Below are 21004 nucleotides of genomic sequence, written 5' to 3' on the forward strand. Positions count from 1 at the left end.
TTTACTCAATAGCTACCATTGTATTCTATCACAATGCTCTATGTTTCTCTGTCATTCTATGGGAGAGAAGAAGGTTTAGTATTCACAGGGAAAGTATTATTGTCATCAACAGCCACAAGCCCCTTATTTATTTATTTATTTATTTTATCATAGAATTTAATCTTACATGACGATTATTATTAATATTGATTTACAGTGGGTTGCAAAAGTATTCGGCCCCCTTGAAGTTTTCCACATTTTGTCACATTAATGCCACAAACATGTATCTATTTTATTGGAATTCCACGTGAAAGACCAATACAAAGTGGTGTACATGTGAGTATTGGAACAAAAATCATACATCGTTCCAAACGTTTTTTACAAATAAATAACTGCAAAGTGGGATGTGCGTAATTATTCGGCCCCCTGAGTCAATACTTTGTAGAACCACCTTTTGCTGCAATTACAGCTGCCAGTCTTTTAGGGTATGTCTCTACCAGCTTTGCACATCTAGAGACTGAAATCCTTGCCCATTCTTCTTTGCAAAACAGCACCAGCTCAGTAAGATTAGATGGACAGTGTTTGTGAACAGCAGTTTTCAGATCTTGCCACAGATTTTCGATTGGATTTAGATCTGGACTTTGACTGGGCCATTCTAAAACATAGATATGTTTTGTTTTGAAACCATTCCATTGTTGCCCTGGCTTTATGTTTAGGGTCATTTTTCTGCTGGAAGGTGAACCTCCGCCCCAGTCTCAAGTCTTTTGCAGTCTCCAAGAGGTTTTCTTCCAAGTTTGCCCTGTATTTGGCTCCATCGATCTTCCCATCAACTCTGACTAGAGTTGGGCCGAACGGTTCGCCTGCGAACGGTTCCAGGCGAACTTTGGGGGTTCGCGTTCGCCTGCATCAGGCGAACTTTTGCGGAAGTTCGATTCGCCCCATAATGCTGTATTGAGCAAAATTTTTAGCCTCCATTTCACTGTCAGCAGACATGTTATTGTCAAACACACTGCTTTCAGTGTTAGAGAACCCGCCCTTCAAGCTAGGTCCTTTATACCATTTGACTCAGTTGTCTGCCTACACTAATTAATTATTGGACAGCTGCTACACACTCTGCTAGGGAGATTTTAATACCTCCCTCCTACCCTTCTACCTATTCCCTCCTACCGGAGGGAGGAGGGTCTCTTCTGCCAGGGAATTATACTATTTTAAAAACCAGTATACATCATACCATAGCTGGTACATCATACCATAGCTGGGAATACATACATGAGTATACATCATACCATAGCTGGGAATCGAACCCAGATCTCACTGTGTGGTGGACACGTCACCCTAAGCACTGTACCACTACAGAAGTAAGTGAAGCTAGCCTAAAATTTAACATTTATGCTCAATGCAATAGAACCATTAGGTTGCTTAAAGGAGAACTGTAGTGAGAGGTATATGGAGGCTGCCATATTGATTTCCTTTTAAGCTATACCAGTTGCCTGGCAGCCCTGCTGATCTATTTGGCTGCAGTAGTGTGAATCACACCAGAAACAAGCATACAGCTAATCTTGTCAGATCTTACAAAAATATCAAACACCAGATCTGCTGCATGCTTGTTCAGGGTCTAGGGCTAAAAGTATTGGAGGCAGAGGATCTGCAGGATAGCCAGGTAACTGGTATTGCTTAAAAGGAAATCAATATGGTAGCCTCCATATACCTTTCACTACAGTTCTCCTTTAAAGGGAACCTTAACTGAGAGTGATATGGCTGTTTCCTGTAAACAATACCAGTTGCCTGGCAGTCCAGCTGATCTTTGTGACTGCAATAGTGGCTGAATCACACCCTGAAACAAGCATGCAGCTAATCCAGTCTGACTTCAGTCAGAGCACCTGATCTGCATGCTTGTTCAGGGGCTGTGGCTAAAAGTATTAGAGACACAGGATCAGCAGGCAATTCAGGCAACTGGTATTATTTTAAAAGGAAAAATTAGCTGCATGCTTGTTTCTGGTGTGATTCACACTACTGCAGCCAAATAGATCAGCAGGGCTGCCAGGCAACTGGTATAGCTTAAAAGGAAATCAATATGGCAGCCTCCATATACCTCTCACTACAGTTCTCCTTTAAGAAACCTAATGGTTCTATTGCATTGAGCATAAATGTTAAATTTTAGGCTAGCTTCACTTACTTCTGTAGTGGTACAGTGCTTAGGGTGATGTGCCCACCACACAGTGAGATCTGGGTTCGATTCCCAGCTATGGTATTATCTGGTGTTTGACATTTTTGTAAGATCTGACAAGATTAGCTGCATGCTTGTTTCTGGTGTGATTCACACTACTGCAGCCAAATAGATCAGCAGGGCTGCCAGGCAACTGGTATAGCTTAAAAGGAAATCAATATGGCAGCCTCCATATACCTCTCACTACAGTTCTCCTTTAAGCAACCTAATGGTTCTATTGCATTGAGCATAAATGTTAAATTTTAGGCTAGTTTCACTTACTTCTGTAGTGGTACAGTGCTTAGGGTGACATGTCCACCACACAGTGAGATCTGGGTTCGATTCCCAGCTATGGTATGATGTATACTCATGTATGTATTCCCAGCTATGGTATGATGTATACTGGTTTTTAAAATAGTATAATTCTCTGGCAGAAGAGACCCTCCTCCCTCCGGTAGGAGGGAGAAGGGTAGAAGGGTAGAAAGGAGGTATTAAAATCTCCCTAGCAGAGAGTGTAGCAGCTGTCCCATAACTAATTAGTGTAGGTAGGCAAATGGTATAAAGGACCTTGCTTGGAGGAGGGAGGGAGGGTCCTCCAGCAGTGATGTGTATTTCACTCAATTAGGTGTGGCTCCAGGTATTAGAGCTTTTGAAACATGTTTTCTATCATTTTTCCAGTTGATAGAATTTTTTAAAACTTTGAAAGTTCGCCTCCCCATTGAAGTCTATGGCGGTTCGCGAACTTTTTCGCGAACCGAACCTTTCGCGGAAGTTCGCGAACAGGGTTCGCGAACCTAAAATCGGAGGTTCGGCCCAACTCTAACTCTGACCAGCTTCCCTGTCCCTGCTGAAGAGATGCACCCCCAGAGCATGATGCTGCCACCACCATATTTGACAGTGGGGATGGTGTTTTCAGACTGATGTGCAGTGTTAGTTTTCTGCCACACATAGCGTTTTGCATTTTGGCCAAAAAGTTCCATTTTGGTCTCATCTGACCAGAGCACCTTCTTCCACATGGTTGCTATGTCCCCCACATGGCTTGTGGCAAACTGCAAACGGGACTTCTTATGCTTTCTGTTAACAATGCCTTTCTTCTTGCCACTCTTCCATAAAGGCCAACATTGTACAGTGCATGACTAATAGTTGTCCTATGGACAGAGTCTCCCACCTGAGCTGTAGATCTCTGCAGCTCGTCCAGAGTCACCATGGGCCTCTTGACTGCATTTCTGATCAGCGCTCTCCTTGTTCGACCTGTGAGTTTAGGTGGATGGCCTTATCTTGGTAGGTTTACAGTTGTGCCATACTCCTTCCATTTCTGAATGATCGCTTGAACAGTGCTCCGTGGGATGTTCAAGGCTTTGAAAATCTTTTTGTAGCCTAAGCCTGCTTTAAATTTCTCAATAACTTGATCCCTGACCTGTCTTGTGTGTTCTTTGGACTTCACGGTGTTGTTGCTCCCAATATTCTCTTAGACAACCTCTGAGGCCGTCACAGAGCAGCTGTATTTGTACTAACATTAGATTACACACAGGTGCATTCTATTTAGTCATTAGCACTCATCAGGCAATGTCTATAAGCAACTGACTGCACTCAGATCAAAGGGGGCCGAATAATTATGCACACACCACTTTGCATTTATTTATTTGTAAAAAATGTTTGGAATCATGTATGATTTTCGTTCCACTTCTCACGTGTACAACACTTTGTATTGGTCTTTCATGTGGAATTCCAATAAAATTGATTCATGTTTGTGGCAGTAATATGACAAAATGTGGAAAACTTCAAGGGGCCGAATACTTTTGAAACCCACTGTATATAGCGCCAGCATCTTCCGTGGTGCTGTACAACAGCATATAAGGGTTTAACAATACAAAGTAAACAATAAAACAGTTAATACAAGATGAGAGTGGATAGCAGCTAATGCAGTAAACAAATTAACTACATATTTTTACACAGGGGTGAGAGGTATGTACACCTATTACACAGCATTGTGAGACAAAAGGGGAAGAGAACCCTGTCCAAAGGGCCCTTACAGTCTAAAGGTTTAACCACTTGAGGACCACAGTCTTTTCGCCCCTTAAGGACCAGAGCCTTTTTCTCCATTCAGACCACTGCAGCTTTCACAGTTTATTGCTCGGTCATACAACCTACCACCTAAATGAATTTTACCTCCTTTTCTTGTCACGAATACAGCTTTCTTTTGGTGCTATTTGATTGCTGCTGCAAGTTTTAGTTTTTATTATATTCATCAAAAAAGACATGAATTTTGTCAAAAAAATGACTTTTTTAACTTTCTGTGCTGACATTTTTCAATTACAGTAAAATTTCCTATACATTTGAGCGCGAAAGTTATTCTGCTACATGTCTTTGATAAAAAAAAAACATTCAGTGTATATTTATTGGATTGGGTAAAAGTTATAGCGTTTACAAACTATGGTGCCAAAAGTGAATTTTCCCATTTTGAAGCATCTCTGACTTCTCTGACCACCTGTCATGTCTCATGAGGTGCTAAAATTCCAGGATAGTATAAATACCCCCCAAATGACCCCATTTTGCAAAGAAGACATCCAAAAGTATTCAGTGAGAGGCATGGTGAGTTCATAGAAGATTTTATTTTTTGTCACAAGTTAGCAGAAAATGACACTTTGTGACAAAAAAAAAAGTTTCCATTTCTTCTAATTTGCGACAAAAAAAAAATGAAATCTGCCACGGACTCACTATGCTCCTCTCTGAATACCTTGAAGTGTCTACTTTCCAAAATGGGGTCATTTGTGGGGTGTGTTCACTGTCCTGGCATTTTGGAGGGTGCCTAATTGTAAGCACCCCTGTAAAGCCTAAAGATGCTCATTGGACTTTGGGCCCCTTAGCGCAGTTAGGCTGCAAAAATGTGCCACACGTGGTATTGCCGTACTCAGGAGAAGTAGTATAATGTGTTTTGGGATGTATTTTTTACACATACCCATGCTGGGTGGGAGAAATATCTCGGTAAATGACAATTTTTTGATTTTTTTTTTTTACACACAATTGTCTATTTACAGAGACATTTCTCCCACTCGGCATGGGTATGTGTAAAAATACACCCCAAAACACATTATACTACTTCTCCTGAGTACGGCGATACCACATGTGTGGCACTTTTTTGCACCCTAACTGCGCTAAGGGGCCCAAAGTCCAATGAGTACCTTTAGGATTTCACAGGTCATTTCGCGACATTTGGTTTCCAGACTACTCCTCACGGTTTAGGGCCCCTAAAATGCCAGGGCAGTATAGGAACCCCACAAATTACCCCATTTTAGAAAGAAGACACCCCAAGGTATTCTGTTAGGAGTATGGTGAGTTCATAGAAGATTTTTTTTGTCACAAGTTAGTGGAAATTGATTTTAATTTTTTTTTTTCACAAAGTGTCATTTTCCGCTAACTTGTGACAAAAAATAAAATCTTCTATGAACTCACCATACTTCTAACGGAATACCTTTTGGGTGTCTTCTTTCTAAAATGGGGTAATTTGTGGGGTTCCTATACTGCCCTGGCATTTTAGGGGCCCTAAACCGTGAGGAGTAGTCTTGAAACCAAATGTCGCAAAATTACCTGTAAAATCCTAAAGATACTCATTGGACTTTGGGCCCCTTAGCGCACTTAGGGTGCAAAAAAGTGCCACACATGTGGTACCGCCATACTCAGGAGAAGTAGTATAGTGTATTTTGTGGTGTATTTTTATACATACAGATGCTGGGTGGGAGAAATATCTCTGTAAATGACAATTTTTTGATTTTTTTTTACACACAATTGTCCATTTACAGAGAGCTTTCTCCCACCCAGCATGGGTATGTATAAAACCCCAAAACACATTATACTACTTCTTCTGAGTACAGCGATACCACATGTGTGACACTTTTTTGCAACCTAGGTGCGTTAAGGGGCCCAACGTCCTATTCACAGGTCATTCTGAGGCATTTGGATTCTAGACTACTCATCACGGTTTAGGGCCCCTAAAATGCCAGGGCAGTATAGGAACCCCACAAGTGACCCCATTTTAGAAAGAAGACACCCCAAGGTATTCTGTTAGGAGTATGGTGAGTTCATAGAAGATTTTTTTTTGTCACAAGTTAAAGGAAAATGGCACTTTGTGAAAAAAACCCAATACAAATCAATTTCTGCTAACTTGTGACTAAAAATAAAATCTTCTATGAACTCATCATACACCTAACAGAATACCCTGGAGTGTCTTCTTTCTAAAATGGGGTCACTTGTGGGGTTCCTATACTGCCCTGGCATTTTAGGGCCCCTAAACCGTGAGGAGTAGTCTTGAACCCAAATGTCTCAAAACCTGTGAAATCCTAAAGGTACTCATTGGACTTTGGGCCCCTTAGCACAGTTAAGCTGCAAAAAAGTGTCACACGTGTGGTATCGCCGTCCTCAGGAGAAGTAGTATAATGTGTTTTGTGGTGTATTTTTACATATAATCATGCTGGGTGGGAGAAATATCTCTGTAAATGACACATTTTTGATTTTTTTTACACACAATTGTCCATTTACACAGAGATTTCTCCCACCCAGCATGGGAATGTGTAAAAATACACCCCAAAACACATGATACTACTTCTCCTGAGTACGGCGATACCACATGTGTGACACTTTTTTGCAGCCTAGGTGCGCTAAGGGGCCCAACGTCCTATTCACAGGTCATTTTGAGGCATTTGTTTTCTAGACTACTCCTCACGGTTTAGGGCCCCTAAAATGCCAGGGCAGTATAGGAACCCCACAAGTGACTCCATTTTAGAAAGAAGACACCCCAAGGTATTCAGCTAAGTGTATGGTGAGTTCATAGAAGATTTTATTCTTTGTCACAAGTTAGTAAAATATGACACTTTGTGAAAAAAAACAATAAAAATCAATTTCCGCTAACTTTTGACAAAAAATAAAATCTTCTATGAACTCGTCATACACCAACAGAATACCTTGGGGTGTCTTTTTTCTAAAATGGGGTCACTTGTGGGGTTCCCATACTGCCCTGGCATTTTACGGGCCCAAAACCGTGAGTAGTCTGGAAACCAAATTTCTCAAAATGACTGTTCAGGTGTATAAGCATCTGCAAATTTTGATGACAGGTGGTCTATGAGGGGGCAAATTTTGTGGAACCGGTCATAAGCAGGGTGGCCTCTTAGATGACAGGTTGTATTGGGCCTGATCTGATGGATAGGAGTGCTAGGGGGGTGACAGGAGGTGATTGATGGGTGTCTCAGGGGGTGGTTAGAGGGGAAAATAGATGCAATCAATGCACTGGGGAGGTGATCTTAAGGGGGTCTGAGGGGGATCTGAGGGTTTAGCCGAGTGATCAAGAGCCCACACAGGGCAAATTAGGGCCTGATCTGATGGGTAGGTGTGCTAGGGGGTGACAGGTGGTGACAGGAGGTGATTGATGGGTGTCTCAAGGTGTGATTAGAGGGGGGAAATAGATGCAAGCAATGCACTGGCGAGGTGATCAGGGCTGGGGTCTGAGGGCGTTCTGAGGGTGTGGGCGGGTGATTGGGTGCCCTAGGGGCAGATAGGGGTCTAATCTGATGGGTATCAGTGACAGGGGCTGATTGATGGGTGATCAGTGGATGATTAGATGGCAGAACAGATGTAAACAATGCACTTTGGAGGTGATCTGAGGGTAGGTCTGGGGCAATCTGATGGTGTGGGTGGGTGATCAGATTACCCGCAAGGGGCAGGTTAGGGGCTGATTGATGGGTGGCAGTGACAGGGGGTGATTGATGGGTGGCAGTGACAGAGGGTGATTGATGGGTGATTGATAGGTGATTGACAGGTGATCAGTGAGTTATTACAGGGAAGAACAGATGTAAATAATGCACTGGCGAATTGATAAGGGGGGGGGGGGTTTGAGGGCAATCTGAGCGTGTGGGCGGGTGATTAGGTGCCCGCAAGGGGCAGATTAGGGTCTAATCTGATGGGTAACAGTGACAGATGGTGATAGGGGGTGATTGATGGGTAATTAGTGGGTGTTTAGGGTAGAGAACAGATGTAAACACTGCACTTGGGAGGTGATCTGACGTCGGATCTGCGGGGGATCTATTGGTGTGGGTGGGTGATCAGATTGCCCGCAAGGGGCAGGTTAGGGGCTGATTGATGAGTGGTAGTGACAGGGGGTGATTGATGGGTGATTGACAGGTGATTGTCGGGTGATCAGTGGGTTATTACAGGGAAGAACAGATGTAAATAATGCACTGGCGAATTGATAAGGGGGGGTCTGAGGGCATTCTGAGCGTGTGGGTGGGTGATTGGGTGCCCGCAAGGGGCAGATTAGGGTCTAATCTGATGGGCAACAGTGACAGGTGGTGATAGGGGGTGATTGATGGGTGATTGATGGGTAATTAGTGGGTGTTTAGAGGAGAGAACAGATGTAAACACTGCACTTGGGAGGTGATCTGATGTCGGATCTGCGGGCGATCTATTGGTGTGGGTGGGTTATCAGATTGCCCGCAAGGGGCAGGTTAGGGGCTGATTGATGGGTGGCACTGACAGGGGGTGATTGATGGGTGGCAGTGACAGGGGGTGATTGATGGGTGATTGATAGGTGATTGACAGGTGATCAGTGGGTTATTACAGGGAAGAACAGATGTAAATAATGCGCTGGCGAATTGATAAGGGGGGGTCTGAGGGCAATCTGAGCGTGTGGGCGGGTGATTGGGTGCCCGCAAGGGGCAGATTAGGGTCTAATCTGATGGGTAACAGTGACAGGTGGTGATAGGGGGTGATTGATGGGAGATTGATGGGTAATTAGTGGGTGTTTAGAGGAGAGAACAGATGTAAACACTGCACTTGGGAGGTGATCTGATGTCGGATCTGCGGGCGATCTATTGGTGTGGGTGGGTGATCAGATTGCCCGCAAGGGGCAGGTTAGGGGCTGATTGATGGGTGGCAGTGACGGGGGGTGATTGATGGGTGATTGACAGGTGATCAGGGGGGATAGATGCATACAGTACACAGGGGGGGGGGTCTTGGGAGAATCTGAGGGGTGGGGTGGTGATCAGGAGGGAGCAGGGGGCAGTTTAGGGTTAAAAAAATAGCGTTGACAGATAGTGACAGGGAGTGATTGATGGGTGATTAGGGGGGTGATTGAGTGTAAACAGTGGTCTGGGGGGTGGGCAGGGGGGGGGGGTCTGAGGGGTGCTGTGGGCGATCAGGGGGCAGGGGGGGAGACCAGTGTGCTTGGATGCGACATAGGGTGGCTGCAGCCTGCCCTGGTGGTCCCTCGGACACTGGGACCACCAGGGCAGGAGGCAGCCTGTATAATAGGCTTTGTATACATTACAAAGCCTATTATACCTATTCTCAGCGGCGATCCGGGTGCTAGTAACCCGCCGGCGCTTCCGAACGGAATGACGCGATCGCCGCATAACCACGCCCGCCGGCGCCACCGCCGATGGGCGTATTGTGGTCGTTTGGGCCCAGCCCTTGCCGCCATCCATCGGCTTAAGGCGGTCGGCAAGTGGTTAAGGAATAGGACAATAGGTAAAGGGAAGCTGTGTATGGGGTGGTAGAAATGGTGGTCAGTGGGCAGTGTCCTAGGTAGGAGAGTATGCTTGCCTGAAGAGGTGAGTTTTCAGGTTGCACCTTAAAAGAGTAAGTGTGGGTGAGTGGCAGATGTGTTTAGGGAGGAGAGTGTTCCAGAGGAGGGGAGAGGATCGAGAGAAGTCTTGTAAGCGGGAGTGGGAGGAGGTGACCAGAGAAGAAGACAGAAGGATATTGTTAATAGAGCGGAGATTGTGTGTATGATGGCATCTGGAAATACGTTGATTTAAATAGTAAGGAGCTAGGTTGTGGAGGGCTTTGTAGGCGAGAGTAAGGATTTTAAATTGTATCCTTTGTGTAGCTGGCAGCCAGTGAAGGGACTGACAGAGGGGGATTGGGCTGGAGAAGCGGGAGGAGAGTTGGATGAGGTGTAACTGGCAGCCAGTGAAGGGACTGACAAATGGGGATTCGGCTGGAGAAGCATGAGAAGAGGCGAGCTAAGGGCTAAACGGTTGGCAGGGAGGCCGCAGAGTAGAGAGTTGCAATAGGCTAGTTGGGAAATAATCAGGGCATGCACCAGAAGTTTTGTAGTGTCCTATGTAATTAATGACAATAGGAGAATTCGCTGTTTGTTTAACAGTAACTGTGGGATTTGTAAAATTCCAATTTTAGCAGTATGATTGGTCCATTATTGTGGCTCTGTATTAACAGGCTGGCACATCATTGCATTCTGGAGGTGTGGTTAGCTTACAGGGACATCAAAGGGATGATTTGCATATTCAGCAGTGATGCATTGTGAAATACATCATATGCTCGCTCCAACCTGAATAATCACAAATACCCTCTGTTGTAAGGCAAACTTCTTTTTTGCAAAGCATTTTAGTAAGAGTGCTTTTTGGTTCTTTTAGCCCCTTACACACTGCTATGAGTTCTGATTCACCATCAGCTTGCTGGGCAATCTGTAATTCAAAAATCTAAAATGGGTAAACCTAGAAATATTAGGTGTTTGTATGTTAAGTCCATGCACTTAGCTCCAAGCAGCGACTACTAAGAAAACAACATTCTGTTATGCATGAAAAGTGGTGGATCAATGTCCATTATGCAAAGCCAGCATTATCTTTGCAGATGTCTATAAATAAATCGTATCTTGAATATTGACACAGAAGAGCACAGGAATTTCAACAGAGATTATTGTTAAGAGCTTTAGATGAGGATTCTGAAAAGAACCTTCTCTTTGTGTCTGCTTACAAGATATGAAAGAACGCTCCCGCCAATATAATTATTTTACGTATACCTTATATTGGGTGCCATGCCTTGGAGCCATCTGTGTTATAGGAAAAGCCTGTGATGATATTGGGTTGGTGCAATAATGTTTTAGTAAGCTGCAGTACCCCAGGTTAGTTCCAGTCAGCATTCACTGCAAGGTCAAAGGTCAGGCTAAGGTCTTACACAAGGGAATCTAATAATCACACCCAGCAGAGTAGCACACTAAACACTGTCATAGTCATGGAAGCACTGGACCGGGCAGAATTTATTGGGGCAATGACCAGCCCATTGGCTGCACTACTTACACAATGGTCTACTGTCCACTCATCCAAAACTAATTTATAACGGTTTCTGGCAGCTTTACTGCCAGGGGGAATGCAATGGGCTCATGGCTGTGCCCACCTGTCGAAAAGAATGTTGGCTCGTACATGCCCGTCTGTCTGCATGGCCACTGGGCATTCCACTTGGTTGGAAATTAATCTGACTGCGTTGGCATATACATTTTCTTTTCCTTTTCAATACATTTTTATTGTTTAAAGGCAAACAAAGTATTCATTACAAGAACAGTGTGTTAAATGGTAGTTAGATACAAGTCTAATAACACAATAAACATGATGATACAATGTGGTCATAACGATAAAAACACAGTATTAATCCCTCCTTTGGAAACAGCAAGATGTCGCTAATGTAGTTATAATTTTGGAGGCAAATTGGACATTAAAGTTCCTACATCATATTAAGCAAATTATATCTCAAGTCCATCTGTAAATAGAAGCTGCGACCGGCATATACATTTTCTTGGTAGTCTAATGCCCTCCCCACATGAAGCTTTGGCTCCCTAGTGGTTAAGTGGTAACCATCCGACAAAGCATTGCCTCCCTGATATTTTACTGGTCCCCCCACAAAGCCTGGCTTCCCTGGTGGTTTGGTGGTCCCCCCTCCAATAAATGTTTGTCTCCTTGGATAGAGCTTTTCTGTACTGGTGTGTTGTCCACCCCCTCCCCCCATTACAAAACCTTGCTTCCCTGGTGGCTTAGTGTTCCCCCCTTGAGTAAGCTTTCTCCCCCCCCCCCCCTTTCTTACAAGGGTTGCCAGCTGCTGGCTCCACAGGCAACCCCTCCAGCTGCTATGGTGCTATGGTGATCATTACCCCATTGGGCTCCAGGAATATGGAGGTGTGGAAGAGGAGATTATGTTGGCGTGCATATTCTTGTGACAAGGGATTGTTTTATGGTAAATTAAATAAAGTGCAGCAGTAGGTGTTGGAGGAGTTTTTTATTCAGTGTTCGCCATTATAGCACTAGTAGTGCGTTGAGGATGTGTGTACCGCTATGCATCATGTAATGAATTTCAAGTGAGATTGATCACATAATGAAAAAGTATCGTTAAAAAAATCCATACTAAAGGATAAGGATTATAAATACGTATAGTGAGTATGTATATATACATATATCTGTATATATATATATATATATATATATATATATATAAATTACCAAGGGGTGAGCAGCACAAACCAAATTTTTTTTATGCAATTCTATGCAAAGCATGCACGCAGCGCTGGAGGTCCCCAGACTCCATAAGAAATATATAAGTACAGAGGGGCTGCAGCACACAACAGGAAAACAGTGACAGGGGCTCTTGGTTACGCTTTAACGAGCTTAAGCTCACCAACTGCGCCAAAGTGTCCCCAATCTGGTGAGTCCTACTCTAACCAGGCAAAAATGCTAGTTTTAATCAGCGTTCTAGTGGGAACCATACCAAAAGCCCAAGGGTCAACTAAATGGCAGAAATGAAATTAAAAACACCTCACCTTCTACTAGCTACTAACTGAACTATGAGCACCGCTCATTTATATGCTTAACTGTGCTAGAGGTGGGCGTGGTCATGCAGGCTCACAGGGGAAAGTTATAAATAAATTACCAAGGGGTGAGCAGCACAAACCAAATTTTTTTATGCAATTCTATGCAAAGCATGCACGCAGCGCTGGAGGTCCCCAGACTCCATAAGAAATATATAAGTACAGAGGGGCTGCAGCACACAACAGGAAAACAGTGACAGGGGCTCTTGGTTACGCTTTAACGCGCTTAAGCTCACCAACTGCGCCAAAGTGTCCCCAATCTGGTGAGTCCTACTCTAACCAGGCAAAAATGCTAGTTTTAATCAGCGTTCTAGTGGGAACCATACCAAAAGCCCAAGGGTCAACTAAATGGCAGAAATGAAATTAAAAACACCTCACCTTCTACTAGCTACTAACTGAACTATGAGCACCGCTCATTTATATGCTTAACTGTGCTAGAGGTGGGCGTGGTCATGCAGGCTCACAGGGGAAAGTTATAAATAAATTACCAAGGGGTGAGCAGCACAAACCAAATTTTTTTTATGCAATTCTATGCAAAGCATGCACGCAGCGCTGGAGGTCCCCAGACTCCATAAGAAATATATAAGTACAGAGGGGCTGCAGCACACAACAGGAAAACAGTGACAGGGGCTCTTGGTTACGCTTTAACGCGCTTAAGCTCACCAACTGCGCCAAAGTGTCCCCAATCTGGTGAGTCCTACTCTAACCAGGCAAAAATGCTAGTTTTAATCAGCGTTCTAGTGGGAACCATACCAAAAGCCCAAGGGTCAACTAAATGGCAGAAATGAAATTTCATTTCTGCCATTTAGTTGACCCTTGGGCTTTTGGTATGGTTCCCACTAGAACGCTGATTAAAACTAGCATTTTTGCCTGGTTAGAGTAGGACTCACCAGATTGGGGACACTTTGGCGCAGTTGGTGAGCTTAAGCGCGTTAAAGCGTAACCAAGAGCCCCTGTCACTGTTTTCCTGTTGTGTGCTGCAGCCCCTCTGTACATATATATATATATATATATATATATATATATATATATCCAATCCAATCCAAATCCAAAAAAAAGCTTTATTGGCAGGACCAAATACATTTAGCATTGCCAAAGCAAAACAAGGCATTAACATGGGGGGAGAGAGGGGATAGGGGGAATAAGGGAAGGGTATAGGGGGTTGGGGTATGTAGTCCTTAGGGTGTGGAGGATGTAAGGGACAATATGGGGGGCTGAGATATATGGTCCATAGGGGGGTATTGGGGGCATACAGTCCATGTGGTATCATGTTCCTCTCAGTTGGTGGCAGGCTGTGACATATCGGGCAGCTATTTGCACGGTTGTTCCTCCTCCCCCAGTAGGATGTAGAGTTTCCTCTCCTCATCTGTGGAGGTAAAATCCTAGATGTGGGGGGAGAGTCTCTGGAATTGGGCAGTTCTCACAGGCGTATATTTGCTGCAGTGTAGCAGGAAGTGGGCCTCATCCTCCAAGACCCCCTGATCACATTGTCTGCACAGTCTCTCCTCCCGGGGCTTCCATGTCTGTCTGTGCCGCCCTGTCTCTACCTCCCCGTGTCTACCTGATCTCCCCGTGTCTACCTGGGTTTCCTCTGGGCACTCTAGTTTCCTACCACATCCCAAAATACATACAGATAGTTGGCTTTCCCCTAAAATTGGCCCTAGACTACGATACATACAGCACACGATACCTGCGGCACATAGACATATGACTTTGGTAGGTATTAGATTGTGAGCTCCTCTGAGGGACAGTAAGGGACAGGAGTAAATACACTGTAAAGCTCTGCTGAAGATGCTGGCGCTATATAAATACTAAACAATAATATTAATATATGTATTATAAATAAGCTGTATTTTGGTCGTAAGCAATGACCTCTTTAAGCATATCTTCTGCGCTGACCTCAATTATATTCATATTATTCCTCGGCAGTCACATATAAATTCATCCTCTTATTATTCAAGTTGAAGTATGTAAAACAAAACAGCAGTTCAGCATTTTCCAGCAGCATAAGCGTTATAATTAAATATTCCACAACCCCCAGATTCTGAGCAGCTATACTCTGCCTGACATTTGTTTGGGGATTTTCATAATTCAGAGACATGCAGATCTATGTCTCGGTGCTTTCGTTTATCAACAAATCCCTTAAATTTAAATTTGCATGGCGACTTGCAGAATGTTAAATGTACACTATGGAAAATGTATACATTTCAAAGTATCCTGAGCCACTGCAGATCTTGCAGGTAAATTATACATACATTTCCAGTGCTTACTACATCACATGCTCACTTCCTGGTACTTGCCATAAAGTCCTCTCACTGCCTTTTTATAAGCAGATTTCTACATGAAAATATATCAGTATATAGGTTGATAAAGATGGATTTTAAAGGAGTCCTGTAACGAGAGGGATATGGAGGCTGCCATATTTATTTCCTTTCAAGCAATACCATTTGCCTGGCGATCCTGCTGATCTGGCTCTAATACTTTTAGCCATAGACCCTGAACAAGCATGCAGCATATCAGGTATTTCTGACATTATGGTCAGATCTGACAAGATTAGTGGCATGCTTGTTTCTGGTGTTATTCAGACACTACTGTAGCTAAGTAGAGCAACAGGGCTGCCAGACAACTGGTATTGTTTAAAAGGAAATGAATATGGAAGCCTCCATATACTTCTCACTTCAGTTGTCCTTTAAAGAAGTATCTAGGGTTTTAAAATGTAACCTTCCCAAACTTGTAGAATAATTGAAGTATTAAAAAGAGTTTTCTCGGGAAATCTCTTCCTACAAACATGCAGACTTGAATCATATATATTCATCCTTATAGGACAACTGAAGTGAGAGAGATATGGAGACTGCCATATTTATTTCCGTTTTAAACAATACGAGTTCCCTGGCAGCCCTGCTGATCTGTTTGGCTGGAGTAGTGTCTGACTCTCACCAGAAACAAGCATGCAGCTAATCTTGTCAGATCTGACAATGCCAGAAGAAACACCTGATCTGCTGCATGCTTGTTCAGAGTCTTTGAATAAAAGTATTAGAGGCAGAGGATCAGCAGGGCAGCCAGGCAACTGGTATTGTTTAAAAGGAATTACATATGGCAGCCTCAATATCTCTCTCACTTCAGGTGTACTTTAAGGAGGTGGCAAGAGGGTAAGAGGGCCAGTGCTTCCATTGGGGCAAACTGGGCAATTACCCAGGGCCCCAGGTTGGGCAGATGTCACCCCAACCCACCTCTCCTCACAAGTAAAGAGTGACCCCTGGCTGCATCTTGTGTGTGATCTGGCAGCATGTAGGTGAGTATGCACATGCCATCAGGTCACTGAGATGAGGCACCCCGTGAGGTTTAAGAAGAAGGCACACAGACTAATGGAGCAGTGCACCTGTAGGGCAGGTGAGTTCACTACGTTACCAATACTTTGCAGGGGGCCCTGGAGACCTCTAGCCACTTGAGGGGAGACCAAGAGGGGTCCAACAGCCAGCTTTGGGGGAGGGGGACGAGTCACAGTGGCCATATTACTATCTGGGGAGAAAGTTAGGAACAAAGGGGCCACCTTATGCTGCCTCGGGGGGTTGCAGGTCAGGGAGGCACCATTTAATTTTTTCCCAGGACCCCATTGTGCCTAGAACTGGCAGTGCATGCGGCATCTGATTATTTCATCTACATTGCCTGTCATTTTTAAGCAAAATCTGTACATTATGATGGTCACACACATATAATTAATGCAATCATCTGAAAGAAAAAAACAGTTTTGAAGAGATCACATAAGAATCTTTTTTTGGGTGAGGGCGCCCTTGATGGCTTTGACATTTTTTGTGACCCTTGTTAGGCAGCACCTCCCCCCTCCACTCCAAGTAGCTAGTGATGCTTATTAGACTGCATCCAATAAATCAATGGCAGCCCCCCTTAGCAGCAACCCACCCCTCCAAATAGTCAGTGACTCCCCACATTAGGCAGCATTTCCCACTCCAAATAGTCAGTTACCTCCCCATTATGAAGCACCTCCCCTGGATGAACATAACGATACAGAGTCAAACTTGTAAAGTACATACAGTAGACATTTCCCCACATAGGGACTGGAGTTAGGGCCCTTTTCCACCAGCGCATTTGCGCTGGCTGAATCGGAAAGACGCAAACCGCTAGCGATTTTACAATCGCTACGGTTTGCTTTTTAACATAGGAATCGCGGTAGGTCATTTCCACTACCGCGATTCGTTTTTGACGGGAACGCGAACGCGCGGCGGAGCGATATTTGCCGCGATTTTGCTATGCAGTGCATAGCATAGCAAAATCGCGGCCGCAAACGTCGGGGGATCGCCGGGTAATTGCGATTCAGCAATCGCTAGCGTTCAGCGTGAACGCTAGCGACTGCTAGTGGAAAAGGGCCCTAACTGTAACACATTCTTTAATTATGCAGCATCCCCTCAGCACCCATTCCAGATTGTAAGTGACCCCCATTAGCTGGACAAACGTTTCCTTACTTATCCAGGCAAAGGCACACTGATCTGTCTCTCCATCCCAATTCCTGTGATGTCCAACTTCAACCACGGCTACGGGGATAAAGGTTAACTGGCGGGTAATGCAGCCACATTGTGTATCAATGTACGGTTGCATTACCTGATGGCAAGAAGTTTTGAATCAGGATGATACCATTTATTGTCTAACTTAGAGATGGATAAACAGTGAGCTTTCGACTTATAAAAAGCCTTCGTCGGACTGGTGGCAATGCACAAAGGAAGGGGATGAAAGCTGAGGCACCCCTGGGAGTTTCTCAAGGTGCACCAGGGTGCGGCGGCACCCAGTTTGAGAATCCCTGATCTATGCAACTCAAATAGATCTACATTATCCCGCCCTCATTTGATAAAATGGTCATATTTAATAGAAAAGGATAACATAATTAATAAATCAATCATTGTTTTAACTTGTGACTTTGATTTTGCATAGATTGGGAAACAGCTGATTTAATTTAATATTAGCTAATGGTGGTATTGCCACTGTAGATTCTTATGTGATCTGGGTGGCACGGTGGCGTAGGGATTAGCACTCTTGCCTTGCAGCGCTGGGTCCTCAGTTCAAATCTCAGCCAGGGCAGTAAGTGCATGGAGTTTGTATGTTCTCCCTGTGTCTGGGTGAGTTTCCTCTGGGCACTCTGGGTTCCTCTCAAAAACATACAGATAAGTTAACTGGCTTCCCCCTAAATTGGCCTAGACTACGATACATACACTGCATGATACATGAGTACAGTAGGGATTAGATTGTGAGCTCCTCTGAGGGACAGTTAAGTGACAAGACTATATACTCTGTACAGCATTGTGGAAGATGTCCGTGCTATAAAAATACTAAATAATAATATTAATGGCTTATTAACCTGGCATATTCAAGTAATATAAGAGCAAGGAATACTGGAGCAAAACTGATGCTAACATGGAAGAGAAATCCATGTTGCTTGCACACCTGAAGTAAGACGGATATGGAGGGTGGCATATTAATTTCCTTTTAAACAGTGCTAATTGCCAGGCTGTCCTGCTCCTCTGCCTCTAATACTTATAGGGCCTGTTTCCACTACACCCGGATTCCGCATGCGAATGTCCACATCAAAAATGCAACACATATTAGTGAATGGAGCTATTTCCAATCAATGCGGATTTTTGGAATCGATGTGGTGCGGAAAACATCTGGATGATATGCTGCATTTTTCCGCATTCGGGTGGGATCTGGATCCAAATCGCAGCTAATGTAAGTGAATGGAGCCGTATATAATCCGCATTAGAAAGGCGGAAATTCATGTTGCGAACGCGGATTACCCAGCAAACATGTGACATGTCACATGTGGTGTTGCTGGGCAGTTTTCATATCGCAACATGTATTTTCACATAAAAACGTTTATGCGGAACGCGTATCTGCACTAAAAACGGATGTGGATTTCCATACGTGATTTGAACCCGTGCTACTGGAAATAGGCCCTTAGCCACAAACCCTAAACAAACATAAGCAGGTCCTGTTTCTGACTAAAGTCTGATTAGAATAGCTGCATGCTTGTTTCAGGAGGATGCTTCTGACAATACTGCACCCCAAGTGATAAGCAGGACTGCCAAGCAACTGGTATTGTTTGAAAAGAAATAAAAATGGTAGCCTCTGTATCCCTCTCAGGTGTCCTTTAATTCTGCCCTAGTACTGTTCAGCCCTTTCACTGAAATCTTCCTCAGTTACAGAATGTGCTTTTGTTATTTCTTTAAAGCTTTTGTTCAAACATTTACATGCTTCTTTGCAAGCTGTCTCCTATGTTCCTGACAATTGTTTAATGTTTAATGTGAAGATGTTGATGACAGGTTTTTTTGTATCACTTTCCAATAGCTTGTAGAAGCTGTAGAAAACACATCCAGGATAGCAGAGACTCTTTACAGCATTCAAACCCCACTAAATTTAACCACTTCCTGCCATGGGCTGAAGGCAGAAAATGCGCGTGTGATCCCGTGGTTCGCGTGCTTGTGCACTTCACCAAAATAGCCATACTTATATCAATGTCCTATTTGCACTAAAGGAACACAAATAGGACATTTATAAATGTCTATATTGCAGGAAGTGGTTAAAGTGAACCTAAACGCTGGAAGCCTTTTGTAAAATAACATCTATTTTCATGTTCTCTTCCAAGCTAGGTTTATATACTTATGGTATCTTTAACTTCCTTCTGTGATTTCTCACGTTGGACAAATCATTACTTGAACTATGACAAGCTAACATCCGTAAAGAATGTTCCTCCATTAGGACACGTAGCACATAGGGAGACAAGGTGATCTGCAGACATGTAGAGTATGTTCAGTACACTACACTGGTCATGTGTGGCTGTACCCCAGTTATCTGCTACGCCTGCCATAATGTAGAATCAATTCCTTAGGGGGAAGACAATTAAAAGAACACTATTGTGAAACATTTTAAAATGTAACATGCAAATGTATAGCATGTTTATTTGGTCCAGAGTAAAATGCACTATGAATTTATTTTTTCCTATGTCACTGTCACTTACAATAAATTATAAAAATAAAATAATATCTGATAGATCTGACAGTTTCTGCACTAGTCCATCTCCTCATTGGGATTCCCAAAGTTTTCTTCATTTTCAAAAGCATTTCCTGAACAGCAGCTATTGAGTCCCACTGCCAAAACAGTATGCAGGCGAGTATTGTGGCTGACATCTTTGTCACTGGTCATTTCTCACTGGCGGCAAATGAAAGGTAAGCTTTCCTGCTTCTACCATAAGTTCTGTATATTTGATCTGCACGTAATGAATTAGTATGCAATGGTTTTCAGTTTCCATGGGGCAGAGATCCATGTTGGATTTTCTTGGAAGGAAAGTCCATGTGTGGCTGGTACGACAGACACAGTTTTTCTAAGGGGTTTTCTCCAATAATTCATTTTGATGGTAGAATATAGTCAAGCGCACATCAGTGTAATCTCCTCCACATGAAAAAGTCATAAATCTTCAATAAGCAACTGTTGAACTTCACAAGGGGAATCTATTCCACCACCAGGACACTCGTCAGGGGACAAACTCAACCTCATGGTGTAACCCCTACTAGATAGGTTAGTAATCGCTCAGTACTGCACAAACTCCTCCATGCATCAGGATCCGGGCTCACAGTCAGATGTCAGCCAGTAAACAGTTTGCCTCAAACAAGAGTAAACACTCCCGTGATACTGTTTTAAAATCATAAAATTTTATTCTAAAATCCACTCACATATTCCTTAAAGAGGAGCTGTCAGCCATACTATGCCAGATAGAAAAATGACATATATAAGTAGATAAATACTAGCTCTTCTTACATAACATGTGTATTGCACGGTCCAAGTGTTGTTTTCAGTGAACTTTATAAAATAAAAAAAGGTAAATGGAGAGAATTCTGTACAGTGGCAGGGGCCATCTTTACTCCCTCCAGCTGAAGCCAATGGTGAGGTCATTTCCTCCCTTACGCCCAGTGGCGTAGCTAAGGAGCTGTGGGCCCCGATGCAAGTTTTACAATGGGGCCCCCCATGCACTCTATACATAACAACTGATACGGTGCACCAAAACCTGCCAATGGCAACTACAGTGTCAGAGGTGCAAGAAGGGGATGGGGAGCAGTTTGTTAATGATTACCTCTATTCAAAGTATCAATAGAAGTGATTATTACGAGCACAGGATC

Source organism: Hyperolius riggenbachi, chromosome 4 (assembly GCF_040937935.1).
Source record: "Hyperolius riggenbachi isolate aHypRig1 chromosome 4, aHypRig1.pri, whole genome shotgun sequence".
Taxonomy (NCBI): Eukaryota; Metazoa; Chordata; class Amphibia; order Anura; family Hyperoliidae; genus Hyperolius; species Hyperolius riggenbachi.